Source organism: Heterocephalus glaber, unplaced genomic scaffold, assembly GCF_053883595.1.
Source record: "Heterocephalus glaber isolate CG9 unplaced genomic scaffold, H.glaber_assembly_v1.0 deba00001472, whole genome shotgun sequence".
Taxonomy (NCBI): domain Eukaryota; kingdom Metazoa; phylum Chordata; class Mammalia; order Rodentia; family Bathyergidae; genus Heterocephalus; species Heterocephalus glaber.
In genome coordinates, this window is record NW_028258315.1 from 44,291,139 (window position 1) to 44,305,939 (window position 14,801).

Consider the following 14,801-nt stretch of genomic DNA (forward strand, 5'->3'; position numbering starts at 1 on the left):
GTGAGGGTGCTTACACCAAGCTTCTTGTCTTGCCCCCAAAGGCTGCACTTCTGGGCATGAAAGTGCCCAACAAGAGAGGTGGATTTGAGAGATAGTTGGTGTAGGAGCTTCTCAGAAAGAGCCATTTATTTCTTTGTAAAAGAAGAAACAGTGGTTCTAGAAGGATCCTTTCTCGAAGTCAGATTTCAGTCCAAAAACACCAGCTATCATGCCTAAAGAAAAGAAGAAAGGGAGCACTGGCACTGAACCGAGTCTGTGCCTTGACCTGGGGTCCTAGTCAGTTATATTTAGTGCTTGCCCTCCAAAATGGGTTGGTTCACTCATTTTGGATTGGTTCACCCATGCACAGGGGTATACCTTGTGCATACCCCTGCCTTTTTCCTGGCATCTATCGCAGGGTTTGAAGTTCTTTTTTTGCACACATGTTAGCCCTAGCTCATCTGATCACAGAAGAGGTGAAGACATCCGCCTGCCTCAGTTTCTTCTGAGAAATCATGATAAAGGCTTCTAGATACCTGCCTTAACCTTGAGAACCAAACTGATAAGTGGCTTTTCTCAGAGCTCAGTCTTGTTTTTTTTTTTTTTTTTACAGTGAGAGTCAGGAAAGCCCCACCTTCCTAGTTTATGATGATGTGTCACCTCTCCAGTTTTTGCTGCCTTTCGGGTACCTTGCTGTACTCCACATCTTAGTCTAACCTCCTTTCCCATGTTGGGAAACCCACACCATTCATTTAAAGTAAAGGAACAATGCTATGGCTCCAATTGTCATGAGGCCCTTTATTGTTGCTGCATCCAGGCCCATGTGTACTGGTAAGCATTTGTCAGGTGGGCAGCTATATCATTAGAGGAGCTCACACACTTCAACTGGTGAGGCTGGGTCATGTGGCCCCTGGGGCAAGATGGTTTGGTAGACCTCAAACTTCATAGCAGTGGAAGTGCTATGGGTGTGGGTCTCCACAGCATCACACTGAACTTAAGTACCACTGAAGCAGTGGTAGAGTGTCCCATGACACCGCACTATTCCACATGAGAAGACATCATTGTTAAAAATTGCCTGAAGTTGAAATAGGATTGATCCAGAAAGAATATATGAGACACTGGTAGAACTAGAAGAGACCTTAGAGATTCTCTGACCCCTTCCTTTGAGTTTTTAGGGAGGGAGACTTAGGCCCAGAGAGGGGACAAGGCATACCCCAAACAAACACTAGAAAGTGATGGAAATCAGACTCAAACTCTTGCATCTCCTGGTCTCCAATCTTAGGCTTCTTGTTACAAAGATATGTAAGGGCAGGGACCCGAGTTCAATCCCCGGTACCAAAAAAAAAAAAAAAAAAAAAAAAAAAAGATACCATGTAAGTGGATAAGCTTAATGTTTCAAAGTATTTATAGCTCAAATAATGTGGATTATTAACTTTTTTATTATCTTTTATTTTTCTCTTTAAAATTACTTATACTTTGGGATTCTCATACAAGAAAAAACATGCAATATTTAAGCTTGTGCTTTGATTTATTTCACTTATCATGATTAACTTTTTTCAGTCCTGAAAACTAAAGTGAAAGAAACCCAAACAACATCATCCCTCCCTAGATTCTGGCTTTCTTGTCACAATAAGATGAATTCCCACCTCTTTAGGTAACCTAAAGTCAGAAAGACCAGCAAGGCCTAGTGCTAGTGAGTGGGAGTTAGTTTCCATGGGTGTGGGTTTCCCCAGGTCTCTTAATGCTTTAGGAAAGTGTGCTGGGTTATGAGAGAAGAAAAGTAGCTGAAATGATGATATTAGTACAAGCCAACAGGGATCTTCTGGAAGCATTTTGAAATCATCAGGGCCTAAGTTGGAAAAATTGTGGGCACAGAAGGGACAGCAAGAGAACAATGAGGGTCTTTATAGGGCTGCTCCACCAGGTCCACGCTTGCTTGTTGGCATGATATTTGTGTTTGTTTTGGAGATCAGGAGCCCAATCTTTCCACTTACTCCATATGCTGTGTATAAACCCATGGGCTTGTTTTGAAGCTGGGTTTTGTTTTTAGGTTTTACAAGGAGTGGCATTCAGTTTGGGTGATGCTTGTTTTAAAAATTAATGTGGTGCTTTCAACTGAGTTTTGGGAATCAAGCTACCTCAGGGATGTTGCTTGGATCTCACAGTGGTTCTGGGAATTCCCCTCAGGCCTCAGTTTCCACCTCACATTCCAGGCCTTCCTCAGAAGAATCTTGCAACAAAAAGCATGGAGATTCTTTAAGACAAGACCAGTGGAACTGAGCCTAGCTCCAAGGCAGGTGGGGAGGTCCTGGCAGAGAGCATGAACTTTTTCTATTTCTGTTTTCCATGCAGCAGCAAGGGAGGCTCCTGCCCCAGGGTCCTGAATTTTCTACTTACATGTAATATGCATTCTGTGTGTGCTCCACATCCTGGAATCTGTGTACTACACTGTGCATCCTTCTTCAGTGACTGGGGCATGAAGAATGCAAAAGGAAAGAGAACTTCTTTCTTCTGAAGTCAGAGGGCAGATTTTTTTTTCTGATTTGAGAAATTAAACATCATCACTTATATGAGACAATAGGAAGGAAATCATACCTTATAGAAGAAGATAAATCAAGTCTACAGAAGCCTTTAACATGTACCATGTAGTTTGTCTGTGTTGGTGTCTCCTTTCTCTGTTTTAAACTTTTCATTAACCATACTTACAGAAAAGGACACATGACACAGTGTTCTTCTATTTGAAGTTTTATAACAGAGCACACCTGTGAACCACACATTGGTCACACCCAAGAAGTTCCTTGCTTTCCACCTGTGCCCACCCCAAGGCCACCACCATCCTGATTTCTAACAGCAAATAAGCTTTGCTACTATTTTTTTTTTGTTTATAGAAGCTGCCCTTGCCTCTTCTTAGACTTCTTATAAATGGAATCTTATATGCTGAGCCTTTTGTGTCTGGCTGTTTTGCTCAATAGTATTTATCCCAACTCTTTGGAAGGATCCAAATCTGAAGTAGCATTACCAGGATGTCAGTAGGTAGGATGCAGTAGGTAGCTTCCTAATAGGGGTTCGTGAAAAGAAAGCAAGGACAAACTTCAATCCAAATCCAGAGAGGATAATGCTATCTCTAAAGATGATTTCTCTGATGTAGTTCAGAGCTTTGACTGGCTGTCCTTGACTGTTAGGGTACCTATAGCTAAGAGAAAGACTTTCTGTCCTCGTGGGCAAAGAAAACAATGGAGAGGGTCCCCACCTACTATAGCACATACATTTGTACTTTGGCAGTGCTACGGTCTGAATGTGTGTCCCCCTAAAGTTTGTATGCTGAACTCATCCCCCAGGTGACAGTATTAAAAGTTGAGACCTTTGGGAAGTGATCAGGTCATGAGGTAGAGCCTTCATGAATGAGGTTAGTCTTCTAGTAGGGATCCCAGAAAACTCTTACCTACTATGTAAAAATACAAGAAGTCAGCAGCATGCAATCAGGAAGAGGGCCCTACCAGAATCTGACCACAGTGGTGCCCTGAGGGGATTTCTGAACTCTAGAACTGTGAGGGATAAATAGCTGTTGTTTATAAGACACCTAGACTACAGTTTTTATAACATCTTGAAACTGATCAAGGCCCCTGGAGGCTTTTTGTTTGTTTGTTTGTTTTTTAATCTGACCAAATTCTTGACCTAATAATTTAGAAAACAGAAAACATGTCTTCTGAGGGGGATTATTATTCAATAGGGAAGGACTCTGATGACCTAGGAGTCTGCTGTTTACTATGTTGACAGAAGCTCATGTACTTCTTAGAAAATTTCTAAAGCAACACATACACCACAAAAGCTGTGACAGAATTTTATTTTTCCTCACATCACTAATTCAGGTCTTACACAGGGGGAAAAATAGAAAATGAGGTCAAGTTAAGGAAAGGTCTCAGTGTTCCTTTGGTTGGTCTGGCCAAGTGGACAGGTGTCCTCAATCTTGACATATTGTCAGTCATGTGTGTGAGAGGGCCTGTGTGTGTGTGTTGTGTGTGTGTGTGCCTGTAAAATAAATCACTGTTGTTTATAACAGCCCCCTGTGGCTCAACCAGGTTTTCTATCCTGCTGGAGGCTAAGGTGAATAATCCCCAAAACACCTCAGCAAACGTGGAAGCACTAACACACTGCAATTTTCAGCAACTCCACAGATGCTTGAAACCTGTGCACTGAAACATTTCAACACATGGAAACTAACAACATGTGTTGTTTTCTCTGTCCAACCCAATGGTAGCTCTCCTCTGTTTTCTAATCCCTATTTATCATCTTTAACAAGAACTTGAGCAGATTCCACAACTCCCTGATCACTCTTGGTTATGGAGATTTTCTAGTTTAAAGCTATGATTTAGACCCAACTCAAAGCTCTTTACCCACCTTGCAAACCCTTTTCTTCATGAGGTTACCATAAACATCTGGCAGAGATGCCCAACTGGCACACACAAATGCATTTTCTTGCTCATCTACCTGTATCTTTCATTTTGAATTCCATGCACCAAGAACATAAGCAACACCCTTGAGAACACCAGTCTTAGGTTCTTAAAAAAAATGCTCCATACAAAATTAAAACTAAGCCAAGGAGCAAAACATCTTACAAAATCATTGGGGTTTTTTTCAAATTTCAGAATCTAGGACCTCTTTTATAGTATCTTCCAAAATCTATCCCTCTAGAGGCCCTAAAGACAATGTGAACCCTATTCCTTAGTAGTATCTGTGTTAAAATTGCTTTATTGTACATCTAAAATACCTACCATATAATTACCAGTAGGAAAACCATATACATTGTATGTAGATAATGTTAAGGGGAGTGTTTTTTAAATATAAAAGACAGGCTATGTGAACAAGTTCTAGATGGAGAGTGTTTCTTTTACCTGAAACCATTTGAGATTCAGATGAGGAGAATGTGTGTGTTACAAAAACATTTTCTCTGTGTGGCTTGCTGGAGAACTCAAAAGGCTGGAATATGGTGGTAGAAAGGCTCAAAAACAAAGGTCATGCCTTTGAAATTCATTTGGGTCAGTTGGTTTAACTCTGTTCCATATCCATAGACTGTGCCTTCAGTGTTCTAAGGATGTGTGTCCTTGGTTTAAAAATAATAAGATAATGGGCTGGGTATTTGGCTCAGTGGTTCAGTCACCTGCTTTGCAAGTGCAAGGTCCCAAGTTTGATCCTCAGTACCAAAAAAAAAAAAAAAAGAATAATCAGATGAGAGAGAGAGTTTGTGATATCCTTAAAACAAATCTGTCATCACTATAAGAAAAGGATGGATCTCAGTGCTCACACTAAAGTCAACCAAGGGTCACTCATGTGTCTTTGGCATGCAGAAGGATGGTCTTTTTTACATAGCGACACAAGCGCAAGTAAGCTAAGTATTTTGCTGAAGGTCAGAGAAGATTGTGTATCCGGTCTCTTTCTGACTTTTCTACCATGTGTCAATGACATTTTGGGATTCAAGAAGGTCGTCATCATTTTATGATCTATTGCAAACTCCAACCCATCAGAGCACACAAACCAAGATCTTGTGTGGTTCTATTGGTTGCAGTCTTGAGGAATTAGATTTTTGGGGGGAATTAGCCTTCCCAAGGTTCAGGATTGTGTCATTTGTGAGAGCAGCTCTGGAGAAAGGTCTTTGGGAAAACGTGAAATATTTAGTTGCTTCATTGAGTCTAGCTTTTTCCAGAATGCTTGAGATTTTTTGACTAAACCCACATGCTAAGGGCTCCAAGAAAGGTTAACAGACTTCCTATGAATATCTTCTCAGAGCAGACAACCTCAAGATATTGGATCTGTGTGGAGGATAAAGGCAGGAATAACATGTTCAGAACTTAAAGCAGAACTCTCATTTTTTTGGCTAGAGTTGAATTAACAGAGTACATAGAATTATGAAGGTCATGTCCAATGAGACTTTTTTTTTTTTTTTTTTTTGGTACCAGGGATCGAACTCGGGACTTTGCGCTTGCGAGGCAGGCGCCAGAACCACTGAGCTAAATCCCTGGGCCCCAGTGAGACTTTTTGAGGAGAACTGAGACCAGGAAGACCAAAAGCAAGGGTCAAATTTACAAACTGCCAGAAGTCAACTACAGTTAGGGAGACAGCCAGATGTTCTAGGGTAGATGAAGACAGGATTTGGAGAGAGAAGATTAAGAATGACTGAGGGTACTCAAGTGAGCTTGTGATGGCTTTGAGAATTCTAGGCCCAACTTCTTAGGCAGATGCTGCAAGGCCAGCATTAGGACTCTTGGGTCCTCATCCTGGGAAGTAAGGACCTGATCAGGAGAAATTTCACCTTCCCTTCTAAGACACTCAGGCTTGGCTCTGTTTCACTAGCCTTTCCCAAGAAGAGGCATCGCTTGCCAGTAACAGCTCCTTTACCTAGCACTGAAAATATTATCTTGACAATGACTCAATAAATGTGCTGAATTCGTTGAGTCTTATTCACCAAGGGAGAGAATGGGGACAGTGGGGACATTGCTCCTTTCCTGTAGACAAGAAAGCAGGGGGGCTTGGGACGCTAACAACTTATTAAGGGAACTTATCTGGGGCTTCTATGTCTTATTACCTTCCATTGTAACATGTAACAAACAGAATTATTTCTGGTGGCCCAGGTGTTCTTAGGAGAAATGTCTTAATTCCAGATCCTTCTTCCTCACCTCAAATGCCTTTTTTAGATGCCTTGAATCAGCTCTAGTCTTTATCGTGGCTTTTTTATTTCAGCTATCCATATTTCTATTTGTTGTCTGATTCTTTTAGGGTTTGGAAGTTTGTAACATTCCTCTGTGGTTCATTCACCATCTTGAATCTTTATAATTCATACTAACAAGTTCAAGGAAGTATGAAACTATAGACTATGTTTGAGGATAACTTGAATAATGAACTCTTCCTTCTCTGTTTCAATTTTTCTTCCCCTCCTCCTTTTCTAATCTCTTTCCTTCCTCCCTCTTCTCTCTTTTCCCAAGGCGATAAGATAAAATAAAAGTGAAAACAGAAAACTAAAATTAGAATTATATGACCAATGATTCTGCTTTGGGCAATGGAAAAATAAAACCATACTCACATTTCTATTTGTCCTGTGATCTGAGGAACAACTTTGGCTGTGTGGGTAGTTGGCTATTCCTGGGTACATTTCAGAAATAACTCATGTTTATTTATTATTAGGTATTTATAACAGTGTTTCAGAGTAGGTTTCCAATAACCTGACAAAAGAGCGTGGGCTCCAGCAATAGTTGGGGGTGGGGCTGGAGGGGCCAGAGGAGGATAAAGACAGCATCGCTGCTAGGAATCGAAACCTCACCCTCCCCTTGGCATTTCTGCTTGCTGAGGCCACAATGGGGTGGGGGGATGACTTACTGAAAAACAAGGCTCTCAGCTTTGTTTCCTTGAAGTCTTCCCTGAAAGGACGTCAGAGCCTAAATCGGATTACTTCTTGCATTTGATAGTCTATGTGCAAAATGTGTATTCACACACACACACACACACACACACACACAGGCACTTTGGGCTCAGGCAGAGATTAGTGGTGACATTTTTGGAGCTATGAAAAGATGGTGAATTCCTGAGCAGTCACCCATAGACCTGAGTGGCCCAGGAATGCTGATGGCTCCCTGAGCTGACATCATCCTCTCTTCCTAACCCTGGGAGGAGCCCTCTGACCTCTAGGTCTTAGAGCAGTTATTTTTAGTCAGCAAACTCTTCCTGTGGCATTCTCCCGGTGTACTCAGGGAGCCAGGACTTCAAGGAGAGCCCTCCACTCTAGTAAGCATCCAGCCTCTGCCTCTGCTTGAGAAAGAACCAACTGTGAGAAGTATTAAGGATGCATGGGTCTGGCATACATCTGGTCCAGCACCTTCGACTAGCACATGAGGCAGAGAGGTTGAATGGCTTGCTTAAGGTCAAATAGCCAGTTGCAAATCCACTCTCCTGACTTCCTATCCCTCTCTCTTGTTCTTTGTCTATTTCATTGATTTTCAATGAAGTTGGTCTAAGGACTCCTCTGTACTCTGAAAACTTATCAGTGATTCCTATGAACCATTTTTCATATGGGTCATACATATGGGTACACTGTATTAAAAGTTGAAGCTGAGAAATTTTTAAAATGCATTTATTAATACATTTAAAAATAAATTAAATTAACTGTATGTTAATATAAAATATTTTATGGCAAATAGTTATATTTTCAAGCAATAACAATGTCAGTGAAAAGAGTGGCGTGTTTTATATTTTGCAAATTTCTTAAGAAAAGACAGTGGTATTGTCCTATCTTCTTACACATGCAATCAGTTGGAAAATCACATATTGAGTAGCCTCTGGAAACTACTATAAGTGAATGAAAAAGCAATTTACTATCATAGGATTATTATGAAAGGATCTGGGACACCTCAAGGGTCTCTGTGCCTCGCTTTGTGAACCACTGATCTATTGAATATCTGCATTTGTGTCACCTACCATCCTCTTTTTTCAGGCTTAGACTATTATTTAGCACTCATTGAAGCACTAGTAGGTGTTAAGCTGGGAATTTAAAGACAAATAGCAAATGTGAATGCTAATCCAAAAACTCAGTGGCAAGATGGGTGTGGTGGTGTATGCCTGTAATCCCAGCACTCAGGAGGCTGAGGCAGGAGGATTGCCTTGAGTTTGAGGCCAGCCTGGGCTACATAGTGAGTTCAAGGACAGCCTGAACAACATAGCGAGACTCTGTCTCAAAAAAACCAATGAAACAAAACAAAACACAAACCTCAGTGGCAAAACAATAGGCTTAATTTTACTTTTCTATAATTATTTAACATCAAGCTCATAGTTTCCCAGGCTGGTAGGAAACAAGCTTAGTCCTTCCAGGCTTGCATTAAAGAATGTGGCACAATCTTGGGGTCTCATAGAGGGCAGAAGCTTTGGGAGCCATTATGACCTCATGTGACCCTTTATTCTCCATCTGCTTGGTGGCAGTTGAGATACTTCTTATACTATCTGATGGGCACTTCTGCCCTGTGCTTCCATGGCAGGTTCGAGGCAGGGGACTCTTGCCCATGTTTCCATCTGCTCCCTCTAGGTTCTGGCTTTCTCTCCTTCAGAGATTTGAGAATGTGGGTACAGATTCCTCTATTTCTTTTCCACCCCAGAAACCACAATCTTCTTCTCTCTCATTTTTTCTTTCTTTTCTCCTTGGCTTTTTTCTTTCAGCCCAGGAGAATCTTTTGTTAGGGAAATACCCTTCCTCTGGTGCCTTCAGACTAGGTGTCTGCTCACTCTAACTCCCCAAATTTCCTGATGGCTTAGGGTTTTAGATAATAAAAGCCAGAAAAATGTGCAGGCTATTTCTGCTTTCCACCCTGCCTCATGCCTCCCTTGGGATTTAAATGACTTAATAGTAAATGTGCCTGGCATACACATCAGTACCCAATAAATTTGCTATTTATGTCCTTGCTATTTTTATTAGGGGATATTGAAGCATGTAGTTTGAAGGAAAAGGAAAGGGGAATGTTCAGAAAAAAAAAAAATCTTTGGGAGGTAAGGTGATTGGATCACTTTCCACATGTGCCATGACAAATAGCAGCTGGACCCTCCATTGATGGCTATCTGAGTCTATCTCTCAATGCTAAAGTGGAGAGGAGAGAAGTATCCCTAAGATCCTCTCTCCTTCTTAGCCATTCACCTTTCTGAGATCATACCACATATTTCATTTACAGACATCCACTCCTAAATTGCTTCCCAGCAGGGTCAGATAATGGGCTGCATCTTCTGGGAATGTTAGCATCAGCAAGGTCTTTGGAAGGAAAGTCCCTTAGTTCAAACTTCTGCACATCCCTGAGTCTCCTCTGACGTGGCTTTGCTGAAGCTATCCCTGACCTCAGGGATGGGCAAAGAGCTTTTTATTCCCAGCTCCTCTGATACTTCCTTCAGAGACTCACTTGTCACTCCAGGAGTTTTCAATGGCATGTGTGGTATGTTCTGGGAAGCAACTTACCTGGCAGGCTAATGAAACCAGGCCTTTTCTGTGGGACACAGACCATGGGAGCTACATCTTACAGACAGTCAATAATGGTTCATGGAACAACAGGAGTGAAACTGAACATCCCCCAGGTAGAGATGTGTAGGCCAAGCATGTTGCAAATGCAATTGCTGCTTTCTCTCCTAACAAGCTTGGAGCTGATGCAGCAGATCCCTCATCAACAAAGCTCCAGGTTTGTTATAGCCTTCAGTCCCTCTGCCCACCCCAATGGGACTGCTACCACCTGTAATTCACATATGCATATGAATGTGTGTGCACATGTACAGTATACATAGGCATCTACCAGAGAGAAAGAAGGGCATAGCATGAGAAACCTCTTATTCCTCTAAAGATGTCAAGCCTTGGGGGTAAATATAGAAGACACGTTGTGGGTGAACAATTATAATTTTTAAAAAATGAAAAACATTCTTTGCACATTTATTTTAAAATGTGATATTTATGATGGCTAGAGCTGTGTTGAGCCCACTCATGAAATAGGCTGGGGTCTCTTGTGTGTGGATCAGAAGTGTGGTCCTAATTGGACCCTATGTCTGGACACCACTTTCTCTTGAGTCTGGGTAGTGTTATCCTACCGTTTCCCTGGAGCAGAATTGGGGAATGGGCCAGATTCGTTGCAGAGAAGCAGGATTAGGACAGTTGGAGCATGGACTTCCTGCAGAGGCCACACTACTTGTGGGGGCTTGCATTAAGAAGCCATGATATACTATAACTCAGAAAAAACTCAGAGTTGCCTGGTCTTGAGCAGACTCAGAGGAGGTGAATAAGAGGTGAGTCAAATGCCTTCACAGGAGGAAATGACTTAACAAGCTGAACTTTTTGCAAGTATATCTATCCATCAATCACTTGCTGTGAACAAAAGAGAGAAGAGAAAAGACAATTTACAAAGTTCTGGTTGCAAACATCCCTTTTTGTCTGGGCTTGTTGGAATATTATAGCTAGTGAATATCTTCAAGGGGGCTGGAGCCTGGGGACTGGCCTGCTTTGGGCCAAATCAAGGCCATTTTGTGATGTTCAGGGGTTCCCTGCAGGAGCAAATGCTGTGCTCCACAAACTGTCCTGGGCTCCCTGCTCTCACTGTGTAACCAGCCTCAGCTCTTCTCCTGGGGTCTACTTTGAAGGCTGAGCTTGTTGCTGAGGAGCTAGAGAGCCTAGTGTCAAAAAGCAGCTCCTTAGACCCCTTCACAATGAGGCTTTGTGGTTGGGAACTCATCTTCAGTCTGGTGCCCAGGAGTTCTTGTTATCACACTTTTGTCATCCTTGATCTCTCTCCACCACTCTGGTACAATGACTTCTGCAAATCACACATGAATTTATATTTTGATGATTTTATTTTCACCTTTCACAAAACTATACAGTGTCCTAGGAAGTTAGGGAGTGATGGAAACTCAGATAACCTAAACCCTTGATCTGACAGAAGAGAAAACTAAGGATCCATCTGCATGACACATGCAAAGGCATGGAGCAAATTCAGGGGAGGAACTAGGACAAAAATTCTGATCTCCTGTTTGGGTAGTCCAATGTGTTTTATAAATGTCTCCATGAGGCTAGTTAATAACTAGTAATTTTTTTCACATGCAGTTACTAATAATAACAACAATAGTGTTCTGTTTATTTCTATAACTTTGGAAATTACTCCTTAAGTTTGTGTTCCAGGTCTCAGTTGTCTAAAGTTTGCAGTTAGACTTGAACACAGCCAAAACTTTCTGATACAATGGCTTTCTGATATTGATGAGCGTATTCATATTTTGAGGGAGTTGATTTGTCTCTGCTGCCTAGAATCTATATTTTTTTCCTTCTCTATTCTCATAGCCAACAGAGGATTTCCGTCTCTGCACAGTCTGTAAACCCTTTTGCAGCAACAAGATTGTTTTGTTTCACACTCATGCGTCGGTAGAACAAAGGCCATAATTGTGGTCCTGAAACCCAAATCCAAGCAATAAAAATGAATTCCTCCTGACGGTCTGTAACAATGTAAATGGATCCAATGTCTGGCTTCAGCGGGAGCAGGGAAATCACTACCAGATGACTGCAGCATTCACAGAGACAGTCTTTCCAACCTTCCAACTGAAATGGTTTCTGGTGGCAGCTTGTCTCCCACATGTGCAGCACAGACAAGGGTTATTTACAGGATGCCCAGAGCATAGCCAGGCTCAAGGTATAACAGCGGGGGCTGCGTGTGTGATGGCTGAGGTCATGCAGTTATTCATTTCAAGCTGTAAAGACATTTGGTTTTTAAAACCCCAGTGACTCCACTGGGATTGGTTTCAGAGAAGAAAAACAGCCTTGAGTTCTTTTCCTGTCCAAGCAGCAGTGGGCTCACACTGACATCACCAGCCCATTTTAACCCTTTGGGAGAGGGAAAGTTTCTAAGTTTGATTACTTTCTCTGGGTGATTTTTGCATTTTGGAAGAAGATAGTGTTAGCCATAGTGATTTACTATGAACTCACTGACAAGGTGTTTGGCACATATGTACTCAAACTAGAAGTCAAAAGGTATATTAAGAAATCCCAAAAGGAGGGCCTGGGGATTTAGCTCAGTGGTTCTGTCACCTGCCTCGCAAGCGGAACGACCCGAGTTTGATCCCTAGTACAAAAAAAAACCCAAGAAATCACAAAAGGACTTGGAAACAGACATGCTGGGGCTTTGAAAGAGGCCTTTGAGCCAGGTATAATGGCACACACCTGTAATCCCAACATTCAGAGAGTCTGAAATAGGAGGATCACAAGTTTGAGTGCAGCCTGGGCATCTTAGTGAAACTATATCTTAAAGAAAAAAAATTTAAAAATGATTTGGAATATCGCTCATTGTGAAGGCCCTGGGTTCAATACCTATCACTGCAAACAAAACAAAACAAAATAAAACAAACAAAAGCAAACATGAAGAAGAAGGAGGAGGAGGAAGAGGAGAAAAAGGAGAAAGAGAAGGAGAAAGAGGAGAAGAAAAAAGAGAAAAAGGCCTTTGTATAAGTCAGATTGTGGAATCACTTATCTGTGAGGTAAAGGTGGTGGTGGTGGGGGGGACTTGATTATCTCTAAGCCTTCCTCCAGGTCTATGCAAGCCTGCAAGCTTATTTAATTATGGGTTATGTGATTATTTCTAATCTATGGACTACTACTCCCAAGAGCAACATTTCTCTGGGTCAGAGCCCAGCTCTGGGTGTATGGAGCTATTTTTTTCTGAGTGCCCCAAGGCCTTGTGCATGCTGGGCAAGTGCTCCAACACTGAGCTACTCTCCCAGCACTACCAGGCTATTTTGATACACCCTCTTGGCCATGTGGGTAGATGACTCTTGAACCAAAGAGGTTAAACAAGAGGTAGGGAGGTTATAGGAAGCATTTTATTTTATTTTATTTTTTCGGTACTGGGGATCGAACTCAGGATCTTGTGCTTGTGAAGTAGGCAGCAGTACCACTGAGCTAAATCCCTGGCCCAAAAAGCATTTTAAATGTGTGCCTGCACATCATTATCCAGAGTGCATCACAGGTATGCAGAGCTGAAAATCAAAGGTGAAATAATGATGGTAAGGTATACACTTATGTTAGAGGATGAAGACATGGTTGGTAGAGGGGCTTTGCTTTCTACATACAAACGCATCCAGCTAATGATAAATCCAAGGGGTCATGTGATAAATAATGACCATCATTCCCAGATAACTCCTTTCCATTCAGTGTCATTGTTGTCTTTAAGCCACCACTGAACTGGTGGGACAGTAGCACAATCTAATATAAACATGCCCCCAAGCCAATGCTCTCAGTTACCAAGTTACAATTTAACAAAATCATGCTTATTCATAGAAAAAAGGATGATAGGATGAAGGGTCACTCTAGGAAAGAATACATATGATTTGTTTTCTTCTTGCTTATTTGTTCTTTCTAAATTTCCTACTTCAAGCATTAATAAATTGTTTAAATAATGAGAAAAGTCTTTATCGCATTTAATTGGTAAATTAGGAATGAGAGAGCTGGGGGAGTTTCTTGTGGGCTTTCTTTACCACTCCCAGATGAGATACTAATACCATTCAGAAAATGGTCTCCAATGATGGTTAGTGATGAGGAGACAATGCTAACTCCACTCTTCCCCCATTTTTATTGTGATTTGGGCAATTCTATATGCTTCTCCTCCAAAAGCAAGATAATTCTTGATTTACAGTGTTCATATCAGAACTTCATGTGGAACTCTATTATTCTGCCTTTAAAACATTCAGATTTTAATGACTTGTGGCCCCAATGGTTCCTCTTCTCCTCCGCAGCACTGAGCTTCCATAGCATATGGTGGGCACTGAACTGTACTCTTTCTTGTACTGTCTTCTTCAGATTTCTGGTCCATTTGTCAGCCATACCCCCTAAATCGTTAAGCAAGCCACTTGAGGTAGTAATGATGTCACCTTTCCTTTAAGTTAGTTCTCATGGCCTAGTTTAGTGCTTTGAGAAATAAATGCAAAATTTAGCTGTGTTTGAACTGCACAGTTTGAACTGCACATGCCTAAATTCTGAAAATCTGTAAGACAAAGGCTTCAAACCATCCAGGGTGAAGTTTGCTAAACATGATAGACAAAAAGAAAGATTTCTGAACATCAAGGATATAATCCCCTTGTGCAGGCAGATATGTAGGGAGAGGGCATGAAATTATGACTGTTATGGGTCACCTGTCACAGATCACTGTCTTCATTTGCCTCCTGGGTGGCCAAGGAGCAGCTGTTGCACATGTAACCTGAAGGGGGCCCCCAGAACATTCCCTGATCCCAGCTACACTGTGTCCTCTGTACAGCTTAGGGTTCCCCTCCATCCCTAGAGATGT